General features: G+C 44.9%; 3 non-coding genes and 1 pseudogene across 3 annotated transcripts; 1 reads left to right on the forward strand and 3 right to left on the reverse strand.

Annotated features, from left to right (window-relative positions):
• Positions 1-6026: 6026 nt before the first annotated feature.
• Positions 6027-6190, forward strand: LOC137220319 (U1 spliceosomal RNA). The gene has a single exon (XR_010941622.1). It is a non-coding gene; the product is annotated as a U1 spliceosomal RNA (small nuclear RNA).
• A 2131-nt stretch (positions 6191-8321) lies between these two features.
• On the reverse strand, positions 8322-8395 carry TRNAN-GUU (transfer RNA asparagine (anticodon GUU)). Its single transcript has one exon. It is a non-coding gene; the product is annotated as a tRNA-Asn (tRNA).
• Positions 8396-10474: 2079 nt separating this feature from the next.
• Positions 10475-10546, reverse strand: TRNAQ-CUG (transfer RNA glutamine (anticodon CUG)). The gene has a single exon. It is a non-coding gene; the product is annotated as a tRNA-Gln (tRNA).
• A 6576-nt stretch (positions 10547-17122) lies between these two features.
• LOC137209127 (ER membrane protein complex subunit 2 pseudogene) lies at positions 17123-17853 on the reverse strand (annotated as a pseudogene).
• Between the last annotated feature and the right edge of the window lie 3205 nt (positions 17854-21058).

Genomic DNA, 21058 nt, shown 5'->3' on the forward strand with positions numbered 1-21058 from the left:
GCAGAGTTAGCAGAATGGATGAAAAGTCAGCCAATCTATGAAGTATTACTTAAAGATAAAGTAGTAAAATTTGAGGACCTCTTGCCCTGTGGTGATGCAAGCATCCCAGCAATTCTTCCTTCCTCCCTGTGCTGCCAGGGCTGGAAGGCATTGATGGTGTAATCAGTAGTCAATGGAGAACTCAAATATTACTTCTAAGAACTTCATTTTATGGATGTAACATTTATGAGAACAACAGCATATGAATCCAGTAAATCTCAGACCTGGTCAGGATCAATTACTTTTAGGAAAAACTCCTAAAAGGCATTCTTGTGTTTCACCTTTGAAAAGTAGTTCTTCACCCTAATAAAAATAAAGTTGCAAAAAATGTATCTTTGGAATGGAGGATTCTACAGTATTTAACTTTCCATAAATTATATTGTTTCCCTCTACATGTTAGAACCCGTTCTTAAAAGCAAATGTGTCGCCACCAATGTCTTCAATTTGCTGTAATTGCAATGAGAACCATCTTGGGTACACCTGTGCAGGAAACAGGGTGAGAGTTCTTTAGGGGAAAAAAATGGAAAGGAAAAAACATACCTAATGTAATGCTTCAAACATGTACCAATATCTCTTGACTTGTCAGCCAAAGACAGACAGACAACCTGCAGATTTATACAGGGTTCATGTGTCCCCCATCTTATTACTGCTAAGGTGAATGTGCTAGACACTTATTGAATTGGTGTTCTATGTCTGCTGTAATAAGTGACCATGAGTTTAGTGGCTTAAACGACCACACATTTACTATATTACAGTTCTGTAGGTTAGGAGTCCAACAAAGGTCTCACTGGGCTAAAATCAAGGGGTCAATAGGGCTGCCTTACCTTCTGGAGGCTCTAGGGGATAATTTGTTTCCTTGTCTTTTCTGAAAAGGTTATAGAGGTCACCCACATTCCTTGGCTTGTGCCCTCTTTATCCATCTTCACAACCAGCAACAGCAGGTAGAGTCCTTCTCACTTTGCATCATCCTGACCTTCTTTTCTGCTTCCCAATTTTAAGGTCCCGTGTAATTACAGGGGGCCCATCTGAATAGTCCAGGATAATCGCCTCATCTCAAGGTCTTTATCCTAATCAGAGCTGCAAAGTTTCCTTTTCTATGTGATGTAATATATTCACAGGTTTGGGGAATTACAACAGGGACAACCTAGAGGGGGCATTATTCTGCTGCTGAGAACACTACTAACTAAGGTGCCAACTAATATTGGAATAAAGAAAAAAAAACTTGTCTACTTTCAACAAAGTTTAGTAAAATTAAGACAGTATATGAAAGTGCAATGTAGGACAGCAAAGCAAGACAAAGTCAAATCAGAACCCTAGAAACGCTCCATTGATGACCATACTATTGCACAAGAGCTAGTCAGTTTAGGGCTTCCCTGGTGGTGCAGTGGTTGAGAATCCGCCTGTCGAGGCAGGGGACACGGGTTCGTGCCCCAGTCCGTGAAGATCCCACATGCCGCGGAGCGGCTAGGCCCGTGAGCCATGGCCGCTGAGCCAGTGCATCTGGAGCCTGTGCTCCACAACGGGAGAGGCCACAACACTGAGAGGCCCCCGTACCGCAAAAACAAACAAACAAACAAAAAAGAACTAGTCAGTTTAGATTAGGTTTCTTTTCCCAGATGTTGCTTCCCCACCCTCCCCCCACCCCCAGGTTGACTTTGATGGTGGAGATCTCATCCAAGACTAAGAGCCTGTGGTAGAGGAAGTGAAGGTGGTGGTAGAGTCGGTGCACCTGGGACCCCACTAACTTCTGACTATGAACTTTCAGCTGGTCTCCGTGGAACAGATGGGTTTTCTCAGACCCACCCTTGCATAAACACCAGGTGGACAGGGGGGGACGCCATGCCCCTTTCCTTGGAACTTCGCCTTGTAAAGAAGCAGGCATCAAAAGGTTAACCTGTCTGGGGCCTCCTGAACCAGATGTTCCAGGTCCCAGTAGAGAGCTTCCTGACTTTTGGCCACACATCCCCGGGGTCGGCCTAAGGCCCGTGCTGCCTGGGTTGGCTGTGGAGGATGAGCTCCTCAGGCAGAGCCATCTTGCTCTGTCTCCACCAAACCAGGTTCTGACCAGAGAGCAATGTGTTCATGTTTCTCAGGCTGGTGGAAGATACTCCCTCAGACTGGGGCAGTCTCTTCCCATGTTGGCCTGCTCTGAGGGTCGGGGGGGAAGGGATGGGAGGATGGGAGCAAGAGGGGCAGGAACAAGAAGGAGGAGTGGGAACAAAAACGCCTGGGGAGAAGGTAGGGGAGGATGGCAAGGACGGGGGAGGCAGAAGCTGAGGAAGAATAAGGAGGACAATGACCAGAGTATGAATGCCATGGAGGTTCTAGCCTCTGGTCCCAGAATGGCAGCTGCCCTCTCTTGAACTTCCCCTGACCTCATGCTGGACACACACACACCCCAGCCTCCTCTCTCATCCTCCAGACTCCTTTATCCCCAGAAGAGCAGCCTCCCATGCCTTGATTCTGGGGATCTTTCCTTTCTCCCTAGGTTTCCCCAGAGCTAGGCACAGATCACTTACCAGCAGCAAAACCCTGGTCTGTGGTTGTGGAGAGTCCAAAGCACGGAAATCTCTCATGAGAAAAGGAAATGCAGGCCACATGGGGTCATGGGTCACTCTGCAGAATCTCAGTCCAGCTGTCCAAGTCATGCTAGGTTGAAATTTGGGAAGATGTCAAACTCATTCAAAAGAAATTCTAAGAAGATCCTTGGTGCAGGTCATTGCTACATGGAGTAAATTGCACTATGAAATCCTAAACCAGGTGATCAATCTTCATTCTAAAGTCACCGATCAGCCCTAACAAGGGCAAAACAGGTTGCAAGTACTAATTACAAGAAATGAACAAAACTGGGGCAGATCCCACAAAGGCCAGTTAGGAGAAGCTGCTTGGGCCACTGGCTAAGTAACCTCCTGTATTAGTCAGCTTGGGCTGCCATAAAAAATTACCATAGACTGGGTGGCTTAACCATAAATCTGTTTTCACACATTCTGGAGGCTGGAAGTCCAAAATCAAGATTGATGTTCTTGCCAATTCAGTTTCCAATGCGAGCTGTCTTCATGGCATGCAGATAGCAGATGCCTCACTGGGTCTTCACATAGCCTTTTCTCCTTGCTTGAGCTGGTGTAGGGCAGGAGCCCAAGCTCTCTGGTATCGCCTCTTGTAAGGACACTAATCCTATCAGATCAGGGTCCCAAGGCTATGACCTCATTTAATCTTAATTACTTCCTTAAAGGCCCCTTCTCCAAATACAGCCCCACAGGGATTAGGGTTCAAGATATGAATTTGGGGGGCAGGTGGTGGAACACATACATTCAGTTCCTAACACCCTCTCCAGCCTCCTCCTCCCATGAAGGCGTTTGCAGCTCTCAGCTCTGGTCCCTGGGAACTTCCCAGGCACTGGGGCCTCAGATTCCTCTCCCCACAGACTTTCTCCTTCTCTCTCTCTGACTCAAATGCCTCAACACGGGGCACAGCTGTTGACTGGCTGACATTCAAAGGCAGTGGACTCAGTTGTTTTCACCTGGCTGACTTTCAGAAGAGAGAGGCCACCACTGACTGATATGTTTGCAGAAATGTGTTCACTGAGGAGACTGGCTGTGGCGGCAGAATAATGCTTCCCCAAAGATGTCCACATCCTGGTCCCTGGAATTTGTGAACATGTTACTTGACATGGCAAAAGAGACTTTGCAGGTGTGATTAAATTAAGGACCTTGAGATGGGGAGATTATCCTGGAGGGTCCAATGGAATCACAAGGGTCCATATAAGTGAAAGAGGGAAGAAGGAGAGTTGGTGTCAGAATAATGTGTTTTGAGAACAACTTGATCAGCCGTGACTGGCTTTGAAGATGGAAGGGGACTGTGAGAGTAGAATGTGAGCATCTTCTAGAGGCTGGAAAAGGCAAAGAAAGTGATCCTCCCTTAGAGCCTCCAGAAAGAACCTCACCTCCACTGTCACATTAATTTTAGCCCAGTGAGGTGCATCTTGGACTTCTGACCTCCAGAACCATAAGATAATAAATGCGTGTTTTTACAAGCCACTAACTGTGTGGTAATGTGTTACAGTAGCAACAGGAAACTCCTACATTGGACATTGGTGGATAGAGAGGATTTAGAACCAGTTTTGGTGGCTATTTCTTACCATGGCTTTAGATCAATTACTCTACCCCCAGAAATATGAACTTTCAAACTTTTCAATTCTCAGTGGAGATAATGTAAATAATACTGGATGATGTACCCACCATCCCTGTATAAGAGGTTGAAACCCTCACCCTCTGCTCAGGGATAAACATCTAGTATGCTCCGAGGTTGGGTCATGCACACGTGTATATTTGAGGCAGGGTTGCAGTGGCTTGGGCACTGGATTTATAATGTTATCCACAGGGCTGGCTGCAGGGTGCTGGGTACAGGGGGGGTCTTTTGCCATATCTAAGCCATCTAGTATCTGAGCCCCCTTTGTATGAGGAACTTCCCACATTCTGCAACTTTTAAGGATCACATACTTGCTTTCTTAGTTTTCCTAGGGGCTAAGATGGGGGTCTATTACCGAGAGCTGGCCAATCCTCATCAGCAACAACTACTCCAGCATTTGACAGGAGTTGAGAGACACAAGGAGTAGGCCCCGGGGAAATTTTTTCTGTCCCCTGCAACAGAAGAATCTCCCTACCTCAAGATCCTTAGTTTAACACCGACCAGGTGCAGCAGAAGTCATGGAGCCATTGGAGGTGTCTAGTGTCCAGGGCCAGTAGTGTCACCTGTGCAAAGCTACAGGGTCTGTCACTCAGCAGGGGGCACTAGTGTCCTTCCCATTTGGTCTGTGTGCTCCCTTCCATTGGCCTTTCGTATTCTTCCCTGTTTGTACAGTCTGGTTCTCCAGTTTCCTGGAGATTCTCTGAGCTATTACTATCCCTGGAATAAAGCATATTTCAGATGAAATGAGCCAGAATTTATTTCTGATGGCTGCAGAGAGAGAAAGGAGGGGAAAGGGGGAGGAAAGGAAGCTTCTTCCTGGAAGTTAGCTGGGTGCTGAGTTCCTTTGTTGTTGACTCCAAGATTCTCCAGAAGAGTCAACTTCCCCCTTATGCCAAAGGCATCCTCAAGGATCAAGTTACACCACTCCTTGCTCTCTGGTCTGAAAACACAAATTGGCTGCTTTCTGCAGTCTCCCCCCTCCCCGCCCTCAGGTCTAACCCAGTCTTACCCAGTAAGAGAAAACCAACCAACCAACCAACCTCTCTTCAAGCAAACAAGTCATCTTTCTATTCCTTATCTTGGTCATCAGCTTCTTTTTCAGAATCTTCATTTCTTGTATTCTGTATGGTGGGGAAAGGAAAAACATGGTCCCTGGGATACCACGAGATTGAAGTATAGAAGGACGTGCACAGAAAATACACCGAGTAGCACTCTGAGATGAAACCCTGAATCTGTATGTCTATACACAAGACACATACATATATACTTGTATCCATTGTTTTACAACTTCTTTACTACTTAAAAAATTTCTGTATCAGCATAACACACGATCCCAGAATTCCTTTCCCCGGAGTGTAACGCAGGACAAAAGGTAAGAATTCGAGGAGAGTGGCAAAATCCCGCTGTATCTCAAATAAAGGATAAGAGGCGTGTTACCTCGGCTTGGTGGACTCCCGAAGTGGGCGGACATTGTGACGTCACTTCCCCTTCAGCAGCCGGCCCGCCCATTGGTCATCTCGGCAGGGCGGGGACAGGGCGGGGGTTGGAGGAGAGGAGCCGCCTTAGAGGTCAGGAATGGGGCTTGGCTTATGTAAATCTTGCAGCTTATGGGTACAATTCCCGGCGAGCCACTTCCCGGACTGTGGAAGTTTTCGGGAGAAGTTGCTTGGATTTCATTAGCAGAGTCGTTTGGAGGGGCTGAGAGGCGTGGAAGGGGAGGGGGTGCGGAGGGTGGGTGGGGAGCGTGTGTGTACAGTGTAGGCGTCTAAGGCTGTACGGGGGGGCGGGGAAAGCGATTCATACTTACCTAGCAGGGGAAACACCTTGATCATGAAGATGGTTTTCCCAGGATGAGGCTCACCCATTGCACTTCGGGTGTGCTGACGCTTGCGATTTCCCCAAATGCGGGAAACTCGACTGCGTAATTTGTGGTAGTGGGGGACTGCGTGCGCGCTTTCCCCCTACAACTGGTTTTTAACAGTAGAATTAATTTTTGCAGTCTATGTAACATACAGCCAGGATTTCTGTACTTTTATTTCGGGCTTTACAAGTACTGTAGAAAGTAGGTGTTTCTGGTTGTGTAGTGTTTAGGAATCCACCTACCAATACTGGCGGCGTTCGTGTCGGGGAGCGGTGTGGACCCATGAGCCGTGACCGCTACGCCTGCGCGTCCAGAGCCTGTGCTCTGCGTTAGAAAGACCTACGACGATGAGAGGCCCGCGTACCTCAAAAAAAAAAAAAAAAGCACGTGCTGTGTGGGAGAGTAGGCGCTGTTTCTATTTTTTCTTTGGGGGAATCGCGCATGAATTTTCCATGCAAGTGGTGTGTGGTGCTCTACAGAAGCCATTTTTGAAAGATTATTTTAGTGCTTTGGTTTCCTACTCTGGCTGCTCCTATACTGCGCAGTAACTAGTTAGGGTTTCCGCAGACTTTTTTTTTCTTTTTTTTTTAAGAAGTTAGGCTTTCACAGTAAAAATCTAGCAGGAGACGTGAAACACAGGTTTCTTTGGCGAGTAGTATGCGGGTTTTCCTGGCAGTGCAGGGGTTAAGGGTCTCCCGCGCGGCGCGGAATACGGGTGCGAGCCTTCCAGAAGTCCCCGTGCTGCAATTATTGTACTCTGCGCACTTGAAATCCTTGCTCCGGAGCAAAACAAGCCACTGCGTCAGGAAGTACGGCGATGAGTAGTAGCCATCGCTACCGCTTGCCGCAATAGGAAAAAAGCCCGCGCGTAGCAACGGCGACCCAACGCAGCCGCAAATCAGTGAAATTAATTTTTTAAAAACTAAGAGACTAAGAGTCTGATGTAAAATGGTAGTGAGTTATCCTGAGGGATGGGAAACTATGGGTCCAATTTATTGCTTGGAGAGTTTGCAAGCAATACACACGAGGGCAAACTGAAATGGAGCCCAGTGGACCTTGTTGAGTTGAGAACACGGAGCAGACAGCAGGAAAACCGCAGGAGTTATCTTTCAGCAGACAGACTCACAGACATGAGAAAGATGCTAAAAGTAAATCAACTGCGAAGGAGATCTGTTCAGCGTGCAGCACAGTACTGAGCAGTGCGGCCGTAGGAGGAAACTCCCTAAGGTCGGGAGAAATCTTTGACAAGATCAGAGACTCACACAGGTCGTGCTTTTCACAAGCAGGTAGACTAAAAGGAAAAACAACAAAAATCGTAATTCGTACGCGGTACCATCTTGCCTGAGTAGCGGAAGCTGGTTAGCCCCAGAGGGAGCGCTGCTCGGAACCACTTCGCAAATCCTAAAAGCAATACCTTGAAACGATCAACCTGTTTGCAAGTAACTTAACTGCATCCCTCAGCAAAGTTCAGCGTTTACAGGAACACAACTGTCCAGCTTCCAACAAGGCACCATTCACAATGCCTGCTGTATCAGAGATTTTGAGGTAGCCAAAGAGGCAAGAGGAATGACCCATAATGCAGAGACACATCGGTCATTTGTAAATGACCCAGAGCTGATACAGATGTTAGAATCACCAGAGGAGGACATTAAAACATTTATTCCACCTGTATTCCGTAACTTAAAACAGTTAAATGTACACACGGAAAAACATTAAAAAAAAAAAGACCCACTCTAACGTAAAGAGATGAAAACTACACTGTCTAAAAGGAAACGTACGTACTACAAGGGATTAACAATGAGCAATTCGAAAACACAGAAGAAAAAATTTTGAATAGGAATTGTCTTGACTTTGCAGAACACTTGGCGTAGAAAGCGACAGTCCCAAACGAAAGGGCGGAGGCGTCCTGAGATGGGGCGGTGAATAGTCCGCGCGGGCGGTGCCATGGAGCTTGATTTATGACGTCGCAGCTTGAGTAAGGGATGTCCGCCACCCGTGTGCGTGTGCCTTCATCCTCTGGCAGGTGTCCTGGAACGTACAAGACACATGACTTAGTGAGGGCAGCCCTCCAGGTGGTGCAAAGAGACCACGGGCACCAGGTTAAAAACGGGAGCAGGCGGAGATCATCAGCTGGGTGGAGATTCCGGGAAAGGGTCTCTGGGGAGGAACTGAAAGGGCAGACGCATAAAAGCGACAGCTGAGACCTCGCTTATCGCATTCCAAGACCAATCTTCGTCCCTGGGTGGGCTCGAACCACCAACCTTTCGGTTAACAGCCGAACGCGCTAACCGATTGCGCCACAGAGACGAGCGGTTGCGAGGTTTTCTTGTAACATCCTGGAATCAGAACGTATTCTCCGTCCCTTCCAACCCCAGCGGAAAAGAGATTCAAATGTATCTTGTCCAACCTCGCTGGCGCCATAGACACTGAGTCTCGTCGTCGGGCACGTCTGGCCGTGGACACCGAGCCCGAGTGAGCTGGGGGCTCCGACGAAGCCACGCCGGGCCCACGACCATCCTCGCCTGCTCCTGGCCGCCTCGAAAGCGGCCCCTCTACACGAGACGACGGCCGCCTCTCTCGGGCTCAAGTCCTCCATTTCCCACTCGTGATCGGCCTCACCCGTCGCGCTCACCGCAAGTCCCCCTCCAGGCCCGGGTGGTCGTACGGGGGAAGGACAGCAATCGGCTGTGCCCCCACCGTTCTGCCCCCTCTGGGCGCCTCCAGAGAAGGGCTCCACGAGGCACGACCCGGAGTTTGCTCACCAGGCAGCCCCTCGCCCGGAGCAGGGCCTGGCATCCAGCAGGCGCCCAATAAATGCCTCGCGGAGGATGCATTCCGCCGCCGGGGCCCGGCGTGGTGGGTAGACCAAGAATTCTTATGCCACCTGTAAGGTTTTAGTCCTCGAGGAACCTAGATTTTTCAGATCAGCTGTTCTTCAAAACCTTTCTTCTAGCAGCTGATTTAGAACCAGATAAAAGTCCTAGAAAGGCCAGGAGGGCACCACCCCGACCTGCTCTCAACTCCCCACCCAAGGCGATGCTGCGGCCTCAGCCTCCGGGCGCAGGTGTCGGGTCTGAGAGCCGTGAAGGAGGAAAGCTGCAGAGGAGAAAGACGGCTGGGCTAACGTGGATCCGACCACAGCTCCGTAGGTCCCCGGTGGAGCATAGCGGTCGTGGTGTGATTGGTGCGGTGATGGGAGCCTGCCTGCTTGGGTCTGAATTCGAATCCTAACAGAAAACGGGTTTCCCGTGCCTGAACACCCCTGGCAACACCGTATGGTTCTACCTTTTGGACTTAGTGCCTTGCCGCCTACTGGCCACAGAGCCGGCGAGAGAGGTGGCGAGGCGCACACCTCACCGGAGGACTCCACGTTCTGAGGACGCCCAGACTCCGCCCGAGACCCCCACGGCCTGGAGACAGCATTTCCTCCAGCTGCGCCCTCGCTGATGCTCCCGGTGCCGCCCACTCTGAGGAGAGCGCCTGCGGCTCCAAGAACAAACTTCTCCTCTGTTTAACTGGGGGCATTTGGCTGGGTTCATTTGTTACATTGTGTTTTCGATGTCTAGAGGCGACATTTTAAAAATTAATTTTATAATGATTAAAAAAATGAATGTGGTCCCCAACTCAAATCAAACCAAACACGGCATATTCACTATAGTCTAGCCTTGACTATAAGATCTGCACGTGTCTCAAAGGCCTGGAGGAAGGTGGGTCAGGGATCCCTGCTCTCCTCAGACGCCGGAATCCGCAGCCCGGGCTCCCCTTTCTGGCTGAGCTTGGGATGAAAGGATGAGATTTCCTAGAGTCCAGGTTCAAATCTTAGCCTAAGAGTGCCTTTTCGTGTCCAATGGAGACTTAAGAGCGAGAAATTCTGAATAAAATGGGAATAAACTGGAATAGGATCAATTAAAATTCTGAATAAAATAGGGCACCTGAATACAATACAGTACTTCCCATCCAGGTCTGGAACCCTCGACCCGAAAGCTAAGACGCTGTCACCCTGGCTGCTCAGCGACGTCACAGCCCCGCACCGCGACCCTTTACTCACAGGGACCAGCGCGCAGTTAGTTACAGGACGTGCGGTGCGAACCCCTCTCGCGGGGCAGGACTCAGTGGGCGCAGCCTCTGCCTTTTGCCCCCGAGACCCAGGGTGACCCGCCGAGGGGGTGCCACCGGCTCGGTCGCTGCGCCCCTGGGCGGCGGGGCCGGGGCCTCCGATGGCCAGCGACGGGCAGAGTCGCCAGGGTCCAGCGGGGACGCCGCGGACTCGTCCCCCCACCTGCCCTCCACGTCCGCGTGGACCGCGCGGACCGCGCCTCTCCGGGACGCGGGAGCGGGAAAGCACGTCTCATCTGAGGAGTAAAAAATCCTTCTAACTAAACAGAAAGGTCCCACCGAGATTTGAACTCGGATCGCTGGATTCAGAGTCCAGAGTGCTCACCATTACACCATGGAACCCTCTAACGGCTGCTCCGCTGCTCCCTCCACTGAGCCAGGCCGCGCACAGTCCCGCGGGCCCAGGAGCGGCCTCCCGCCGGGCGCTCTCGTCACTCCGCCCCGAGCCCACTTCCTCCACGACGCCAGGAGGCGCCTGACTCGCCTGCCCTCGGCCGTCTCTTCAGGTTTGCTGGTCGTAGAATGAAATGAAATCCATTCGGGGTGAGCGACAGGGAATAACTTTTACGGCTCCCCTAAATCCACCTGCTCTGCCGCCATTTCTAGAGTTTTCTGCCCTGAGGTAAAATTCTCGCGAGGAAAAAAAAAAGTTATTTTCCTCTTCTTTCCAAGTGTCCTCTTCCCGCTGCCCTGGGAGCTCTGAAGACCCTCAGGACAGCCCTTGGGACTTCGTGGGATTGCCTCCTCCTCCGCCTCCGATTCTACTCTCGAGAGCCCTCTCTCCTTCCTGCGTTCCTTGCTGTCTTCCTCCTCATCTTTCCCGCTTCCTGCATCTGCTTTGCTATCACTCGTCCTCACTTTCCCTGCGCCCGTCCCAGCACACAGCTTAGGCTATAAGAACATGGGGAAGAGCGGCCACAGTGTGACAGGAAGGTGAGGAACATTTTCCATCAACGAGAGAAGCCCGACTGCTTCTCGGGTCAGGACACTTTAGGGGACTTTGCTCGAGGAAGTGGCTGAGCGTCTATAGCCAGTGCTCGAGGCCTGGGCAGCGCGGGCCTTTTGCCCGCCCGGGACCACCCTGGTGCCGGGGTGACTCCAAGATGAAGAACTTTGGGTTCGGCGCAGCTCCTGGGTGATTGGTCAAATGCCACGAAAGTGAACCGTCAGCACTCTTCTCCTTTAGACCTTCAGTTGGGAATAATCAGTGGCTCATATCGCCCCCTCGTGGCTACATCCGGTACCGCGCACAATGGGGTGCAGTAGATACCAGAAAATTCAAAGAACGCTGGGCGATACTCAAGACCTTGAAATTAAAAATCCGACAGGGCTTCCCCGGTGGCGCAGTGGTTGAGAATCCGCCGGCCGATGAAGGGGATGCGGGTTCGTGACCCGGTCTGGGAAAATCCCACATGGTGCGGACCGGCTGGGCCCGTAAGCCGTGTTCGGAGCCTGTGCTCCGCGGTGGGAGAGGCCACAGCAATGAAAGGCCCAAGTACCGGAAAAAAAAAAAAAAAAAAAGGTCTGACAAACTACCGACTAAAATACATTCATGGAGGGAAAAAAGCATGCTCCTCCCTTTTGGCTACAAGCCAAAAAAGGGCTTGAAAAAGCAACCTTCTAATGTTTTAGGATTCAGGCAGAAGAAAGATGAATGGGTCATAGAACGTCCCACATTCCGCAGCCAACCTTCTCATTTTAAAATTTCCAGTGGCCCAGAGACTCTGCTGCAGGTCTCCCACCACCATCTGTGCACAACCCAACATCTGAGCGTCTGGACACTCATAACTCTTGAGTAGAGAGTGGGATCTTACACTCATTGTGTGGAAAGGGAGAGAAGAAGAGAAAAGGTCTTGCCCCTTAGACTGAAGTATATTAGTCAGATTCAGTGGGGAATTATAAATGAGCCAGAGCTGTGGTTTATGTCCTGTTAACAGCGGTTACTCTTAGGGAAGTTAGTGTGGAGGAGAAGAATTGAAATTTTTCCTTGTACATTCTTTTATCATGTAACTTACAAAGAATATATACAGGTGTAGCTTGGGTCTAAAAAAGAAAGGAAAAGAAAAAATGAAAGAAAGATGCTTCAGATGCCAGTGCAGAGGCAATTTAATTGGGGAGGGGGAAGGAGAGCCTCTTTGGGGAGAGAACTCGGAGAGGGTGCAAGAATTCTGAGAAGATCCCTGGGGATAAAGCTGGAGCTGCACTAGGACCAATTGGGGCAGAGGAAGGAGGTTTGGCTGCTGGGCTGAGCAGCATTCTCCTACAGCTGGGTTCTTCTGGGATCTATCCCTGCCCTCATACTCTCCTCTAAATCAGATGGCTCTCAAAACCACGCTCCCCCTACTAACGCTGTCTGTGCTTGTGAAATGAGTGTGATCACAAAGGTTGATGATTTCATAATGATTGGACCCCATTTCCCATATTTAATACATAACATACATTATATTTAATACATATAATACATTATATTTAATACATAACATACCTAGAGTACTTTGCAGCCATAAATGTGAGGAATATCTCTATGAATCAATATGGATTTATTTCCAGAATGTGCTTTTATGTGGAAAACAAAAGGCAAGGTACAAAAGAGCAGGTACACAGTGTACCAATCCCGGTCTTTGGACTTTTCAGTCAATAGAAATTGATGAGACCAGATGAGAATTTCAGGCAAGGCTTTACTGGGGCTTGTGCTGCAGCACAAGGGAGTGAAACCTAGAAACAGGTGCCCTTGCTTGCTCCCAGAGAGAAGCTGCTTGGGTCATTAAAAGGAGTAACAACAGGGGCAGTCCATGGATTGGTCAGGGGACCTAGTTTAGGTGGTCTGCCCACCCCCTTGGTGGTGCTGTGTGCAGGGATCAGGTGCAGTACCCTGCTTTTGCTCCAGGCACCTCAGAAATGGCAGTTGGTTTGTGGCCTTTTTGTAGTGTATTGTTCATAATTGTCCCAACAGTGAAGGTGTGCAGTTATTTTATTTTTAGTCCGTTATAGTTTCTTTGTATTCTGTTGCTCTAGGAGATGTTTGTCCAGGTGCAAGCCCTCCAGTAAAGGGTCCTAGGTCCCAGCCTATCTCAACAGGATGCTATCTTTTATGTAAGGAAAAGGGGAAATAGGTATGCTTATCTTGCAGGAAGGATAGGCCAGAAAATAATGAAAACGTTTTTACCTAGGGTTGCACAGGAATGGAGTCTAAGATATGGAGATGGGAGGGGATTTTTTCTAAGTGTATCTTACAGTTTTCATTTTTTAAACGATGTCACTGTTTTACATATTCCAAAAGAGGATGAAAAAGCTAATCTTAAAATTAAAAAATAAAAGCAGAACAAAATAATTTAATTATATATCAAATGATAGTGTAACCACATAGAATATAATTAATTCAAGTAAATTTTGAAAGCAGTGCTTGTCTGTACACCCATAGTGGGATATATCCTAAGGACATCTTGAACTTTACTTAATAGGTTTAAGGTTGGTTGTAGAATTGGTATAATAATTCTGAAGCTGTCTTGTGTGTATAGTAGGATAGAGCAAATAAGTAAAAATGTTGATACTTTCAGGAATCAAGGTTATCAACTTGGGAGATGAAGGACAAAATTATGAAATGGGAAGAGCTGAGGAAGAACCTTATAGTGTTGGATTGGAATTGGAGATAGCCATATCAACTAATTGTTACCGAGTCCAAGCTCTCCTACTCTGTGCTGTACCACAGGCCAATAAATTGAGAGATGAATTGTTAGGACAAGAAAAAGTGACTTGATTCAGAAAGCCAGCAGACAGAGAAGATGGCGGACTAATGTCCCAAAGAACCATCCTATGGAGTTAGAATTCAGGCTTCTTTTATACTGAAAGGGGAGGGAAAGTGATTGGTTATTGAAAATTTCTTGGTGCCAGAATCATTTGTTCTTGCAGCTGTCTGAGTAGGTCTGATCACAGTGTTCCTATAAACTTCCAACAAGACATTATGCCTTTTAGAGGTCAGAGCCTTGAGAATGGGCTGTCTTGTATATTTCAGGCTATAGGCAACATTCTTTTAGTTATTAACTTGTAGCAAAAGCAATAGAATACAGAGTTTAAAGTAAAAGAACCAGATCCAATCTGGAGTCAAATTTGTTCTTCCCTATTACAAAATGATACCCACTGATAAGGTCTAGAAGCAGTGATACCTCACAGCAATGAGCTCATCTAGTGGTCAGTTTCTAAATACCATTTGTCTGGGATCCCTTGTAGAAATGCCTGATTTTGTGTTGGGGGAGAAAAGTATAAGTGAGCCTGCAACATTTTGTTGTGTCCAAAGACTAGTACAGACATGTCAAAAGATCACAGGGCTTCCCTGGTGGCGCAGTGGTTGGGAGTCTGCCTGCTGATGTAGGGGACACGGGTTCGTGTCCCGGTCCGGGAGGATCCCACGTGCCGCGGAGCGGCTGGGCCCGTGGGCCATGGCCACTGAGCCTGGGTGTCCGGAGCCTGTGATCCGCGGTGGGAGAGGCCGCGGCAGTGGGAGGCCTGCGAACCGCAAAAAAAAAAAAAAAAAGATCGCAGAAGCCAGCCTGAAAATTTCCCCTGTTTAACCTGGAGACCAATGGAGCATCAAAAAGAATAATGATTATATTATTACATACTGAATGAGAGAGGAATCCATATAATATATAGGTAGTATACACATAGTATAATCCATGTGCTATACTTACAGAAAAGAAGGAGGAGGGAAAGCTGTATTTTATAGAAGAATAGCAGTTAATAAGTGTGGAAGGAAAAATAAGGTTGTCTGTTAGAGTCCATGTTTACAAGAAATGATTGAGTTTTCATTTTGCGGGGGCGGACCAAAGCTAAACTGGGTGACCACAGGTTTTTTGTTTATCTCAGGTTTTAGATGTTGACTGCAGATGGTGTTCATGTTTATTCATAATGGTGAAAGGGCAAAATGTCAGTTTTACTACCCTAGTTCCTCTCTGTAGTCAAATTTCTACCTGTAAGGCATGGTTCCATTCACCTAAGTGCTTGGCAATTTTCTAGTTCAATACAATTATTTTGAATTTTTATTTTATTTGACAAGTTTTATTTGCATAGCTGTAAAAAGAAATGTTGATTAATGCCCATAAACATCCTTTTTAACATATAGTTAATATAATTAGATACTAAGGCTATGAGTTAACTTCTTTCTGGAAGCCTTGTAAAGCCTCTGGGGTTGCAATTTATTTTGGAGGGAATGCAAGAAGTATTTTATTCTCTTACCAGTTTTACTGAGATCAAGAACTAATAATTATCCAGACTACCTCTACCAGGATTTATCTGCTGCACCTAAAACTGTATGGGTCCTCTTTCCCTAAGATCCCCATACTTGTCAATGTTGTGGCCTATAGAAAGGGACATCTTTTATTATCTGTAAGCCTGGGATTCCATAAGCCGTATACCAGGTAAGAGACCATTTTTCTGAAAGAACTTTGTAGGCATCATTTCTATAAGTGAAGTATGGCTCTTATGCCTTAAAGTGAGTTTGCACACCAAATTTAACAAGACCTGTTGCATGGTCATATATTACAATGTAATTACAATATAATATATTATTATGTTCTGGTAGGAAGAATAAGGATTCTTACTGAATATTTGTAAGTAACTACAAGATCATGAAAAATAAAGGAATTTAATAAAAGATTTTCCATTATGTTTAACCATTGTTACATTATGCTGAATAGTTTTGTAAGCCAATCAACACATATGTTTTTTTTTTTCTTGGCCGTGCCACGTGGCATGTGGGATCCTAGTTCCCAGACCAGGGATCGAACCCGTGCCCCCCTGCAGTAGAAGCATGGAGTCCCAACCACTGGACCACCAGGGAATTTCCCATATTATTTTCTATAGAGTCATTATTCTTAGATTTTCTTGATGTTTAATTGGCTTACAGTCTATAGTAAGACTTCCCCAGGATGTCTTTTCAGTATTCCAAAGACTCAGGTATCATGAAATACCATTTAAACAATGTTTCATTTCAGTTTGTACAAATAGACCCTGTTAAACTGAGGAGTCAAGGTATATTAAAAATAAAAGGGGTTTTCTCATATGCACACTAAAGAGAATATTAACCACAATTTGATTAGTTCTTTTGGTACATTTAGACCCAGTAATTAATTCATGTTTTGTTGATCTTGGGTAAATAATCTACTTCCTTACAAAGTCATCTGCTTCTGGGTAAAAGAGTCCTGGAAATCCTTGCAGGAATCCTTGTACAAGTTGGAGTCACTTGCACAGTCTGACAAATGTCTGTCTGAGGTGATGATGTTAGCTTACACTGGAAGCTGTACCCATGAGTCTATTTCCTGTACTATTAACAGTTAAGACTAGATACAGTCTTTTACTGAGACTCTTTTGATGTTTCTTTCAGAAGCTTCAATTTCTTTCTAATCTGTAGTTTGTAGGAGGGACATTGCATAAGGGAAAAGCAAAAATCACTGTGTATGGAAAGACTGAATGGCTCTGGATAATTCTATATTATAACCAAAAATCTCAGTATGGCTAAGAGTGCAGTTGTCTATAGAAATATACACAAAACGAATTAATTAGAATTTAATCATTGATTACCCTGAGACTTGTACCAATTAAGCCATTAAGTTATGTCTTCCTTGCTAACATAGGGAGTTTGACAGCATTCATGATTGGGGGTATGCAGGTAAAATGGTGTTCAATCTCTCTCTCTCTCCCTCTCCCTCCTCCTCCCCCCTCTCCACCCACATACAACTGTCTTATTTGCACAGATTTACTATAAATAGCTTTATGCATTTAGTAAGTTACAAGCCAATAAATTCAACTGAGCAGTTGTGAAATCTAACATGCAAGAGCTTGACTTAAACTTAGACAGTGATTCACGATATTTCTGACATGTCTTCAACTGGTGAAAGAGAATATTTGGTTTCCTTCTTATTTTCAACCTGTTATTTGACTATCTTCCCAATGAACATATTTCATGTTCTTCTTTACCATTCTTGTTTTTGCTTTTGAATCGAAGCAATATGACTTGCATACACTTAAGCCCAAATAAAGCTCTTATATTTCTGTTGAACAGTTTCAATGCCTGTCAACATATTTTGTTGAAAAGTCAAGATTTTCAAGTCTACCTTGGTTATATTTAATTTCAGCTTCCTGCTGACAGCATCGCTAGATCTGACAGGATGTGTTGTGTGGATTTGTCACCATAAGCTCCTCTAAACTAAAGGCTTCTTTGCATAATTGTGTTCATTGATGTATAGTTCTACAAGTTTACGCTATGCTTCTTCATCCCCAACCCAGATTCTTCTAAATACTCATTCATGTTAATTCTGAACAGCTTTCACATTTCCCCAGGGTGTTTGAACTTCAATTTTATGTTTTCTTATAGAAGTATCAGCTGGATCTTTTGTAAGATTGGGTCACATAGCTATATAACATCATTATATCTTTCCATGGCATCACTTGACTCTGTGACTGCCAGGAAACTTCAACTCCTGAAGGCAAAACAATGCCAAGGCATACTGACCATAGCCTAGGGCTGCAATCATTACCTATTCACATATTATCCAACTACCATCTCCAACCATAGAAGCATATTCACTAATTAACTCTTAAACTTTTACCATTTGACCACTATTTCAGGAAATTTGTTCTTTCCTTTTTCTCATTTCTCACATCTTCTTCCTAAAGCTCAAATCTTCTAAAAGATAAGACCTTTGTCATCTTTCCAGGATCTAAAGGCAGCTGTACACTTTCCCTGGAGAATTTTTAAAATTATAATCTTGTGATCATTTTGTTTTTCATGTCATCATTCTTTTTTTTTGAATTTTATACAGCAGGTTCTTATTAGTTATCCATTTTATACATATTAGTGTATACATGTCAATCACAATCTCCCAATTCATCACACCACACCACCGCTACCCCCCCGCCACTTTCCCCTGTTGGTGTCCATAGGTTTGTTCTCTACATCTGTGTTTCTCTTTCTGCCCTGCAAACCGGTTCATCTGTACCATTTTTCTAGCTTCCACATATATACATTAATATACAATATTTTTATTCTCTTTCTGACTTACTTCACTCTGTGTGACAGTCTCGAGATCCATCCACGTCTCTACAAATGACCCAATTGCGTTCATTTTTATGGCTGAGCAATATTCCATAGTATATATGTACCACATCTTCTTTATCCATTCGTCTGTCGATGGGCATTTAGGTTGCTTCCACGACCTGGCTATTGTAAATAGTACTGCAATGAACATTGGGGTTCATGTGTCTTTTTGAGTTATGGTTTTCTCTGGGTATCTGCCCAGTAGTGGGATTGCTGAGTCATATGGTAATTCTATTTTTATTTTTTTAAGGAACCTCCATACTGTTCTCCATAGTGGCTGTATCAATTTACATTCCCACCAGCAGTGCAAGAGGGTTCCCTTTTCTCCACACCCTCTCCAGCATTTGTTGTTTGTAGATATTCTGATACTGCCCATTCTAACTGGTGTGAGGTGATACCTCATTGTAGTTTTGATTTGCATTTCTCTAATAATTAGTGATTTTGAGCAGATTTTCATGTGCTTCTTGGCCATCTGTATGTCTTCTTTGGAGAAATGTCTATTTAGGTCTTCTGCCCATTTTTGGATTGGGTTCTTTCTTTTTTTAATATTGAGCTGCATGAGCTGTTTATATATTTTAGAGATTAATCCTTTGTCCGTTGATTCATTTGCAAATATTTTCTCCCATTCTGAGGGTTGTTTTTTCGTCTTGTTTATGGTTTCCTTTGCTGTGCAAAAGCTTTTAAGTATCATTAGGTCCCATTTGTTTATTTTTGTTTTTATTTCCGTTACTCTAGGAGGTGGATCAAAAAAGATCCTTGCTGTGATTTATGTCAAAGAGTGTTCTTCCTATGTTTTCTTCTAAGAGTTTTATAGTGTCCAGTCTTACATTTAGGTCTCTAATCCATTTTGAGTTTATTTTTGTGTATGGTGTTAGGGAGTGTTCTAATTTCATTCTTTTACATGTAGCTGTCCAATTTTCCCAGCACCACTTATGGAAGAGACTGTCTTTTCTCCATTGTATATCCTTGCCTCCTTTGTCATAGATTAGTTGACCATAGGTGCATGGGTTTATCTCTGGGCTTTCTGTCTTGTTCCATTGATCTATATTTCTGTTTTTGTGCCGGTACCATATTGATTAGATTACTGTAGCTTTATAGCATTATCTGAAGTCAGGGAGTCTGATTCCTCCAGCTCCATTTTTTTCCCTCAAGACTGCTTTGGCTATTTGGGGTCTTTTGTGTCTCCATACAAATTTTAAGATTATTTTGTTCTAGTTCTGTAAAAAATGCCATTGGTAATTTGATAGGGATTGCACTGAAACTGTAGATTGCTTTGGGTAGTAGAGTCATTTTCACAATATTGATTCTTCCAATCCAAGAATATGGTATATCTCTCCATCTGTTGGTATCATCTTTAATTTCTTTCATCAGTGTCTTATAGTTTTCTGCATACAGGTCTTTTGTCTCCCTAGGTAGGTTTATTCTTAGGTATTTTATTCTTTTTGTTGCAATGGTAAATGTGAGTGTTTCCTTAATTTCTCTTTCAGATTTTTCATCATTAGCGTATAGGAATGCAAGAGATTTCTGTGCATTAATTTTGTATCCTGCTACTTTACCAAATTCATTGATTAGCTCTAGTAGTTTTCTGGTAGCATCTTTAGGATTCTCTATGTATAGTATCATGTCATCTGCAAATAGTGACAGTTTTACTTCTTCTTTTCCAATTTGTACTGCTTTTATTTCTTTTTCTTCTCTAATTGCCATGGCTAGGACTTTCAAAACTATGTTGATTAATAGTGGTGAGAGTGGACATCCTTGTCTTGTTCCTGCTCTTAGAGGAAATGCTTTCAGTTTTTCACCATTGAGAATGATGTTTGCTGTGGGTTTGTAATATATGGCCTTTATTATGTTGAGGTAGGTTCCCTCTATGCCCACTTTCTGGAGAGTTTTTATCATAAATGGGTGTCGAATCTTGTCAATTTGTTCTTCTTCCTCTAGTTCCTTTAGGTGTAAGTTTAGGTTGTTTATTTGAGACTTTTCTTGTTTCTTGAAGTAGGCTTGTATTGCTATAAATTTCCCTCTTAGAACTGCTTTTGCTGCATCCCATAGGTTTTGGATTGTTGTGTTTTCATTGTAATTTGTCTCTAGGTATTTTTTGATTTCCTCTTCGTTTTTTCCAGTGATCTCTTTTTTATTTAGTAACGTATAGTTTAACCTCCATGTGTTTACTTTTTTACATTTTTTTCCCTGTAATTGATTTCTAATCTCATAGCGCTGTGGTCAGAAAAGATGCTTAATATGATTTCAATTTTCTTAAATTTACTGAGGTTTGATCTGTGACCCAAGATGTGATCTATCCTGGAGAATGTTCCATGTGCACTTGAGAAGAAAGTGCAATCTGCTGTTTTTGGATGGAATGTCCTATAAATATCAATTAAATCTAGCTGGTCTATTGTGTCATTTAAAGCTTGTGTTTTCTTATTAATTTTCTGTTTGTATGATCTGTCCATTGGTGTAAGTGAGGTGTTAAAGTCCCCCACTACTATTGTGTTACTGTCGATTTCCTCTTTTATAGCTGTTAGCAGTTGCCATATGTATTGAGGTGCTCCTATGTTGGGTGCATATATATTTACAATTGTTATATCTTCTTCTTGGATTGATCCCGTGATCATTTTGTAGTGTTCTTCCTTGTCTCTGGTAACACTCTTTATTTTGAAGTCTATTTTATCTGATATAAGTATTGCTACTCCAGCTTTCTTTTGATTTCCATTTGCATGGAATATCATTTCCATCCCCTCACTTTCAGTCTGTATGTGTCCCTA

This window comes from Pseudorca crassidens, chromosome 2 (assembly GCF_039906515.1).
Source record: "Pseudorca crassidens isolate mPseCra1 chromosome 2, mPseCra1.hap1, whole genome shotgun sequence".
NCBI lineage: Eukaryota > Metazoa > Chordata > Mammalia > Artiodactyla > Delphinidae > Pseudorca > Pseudorca crassidens.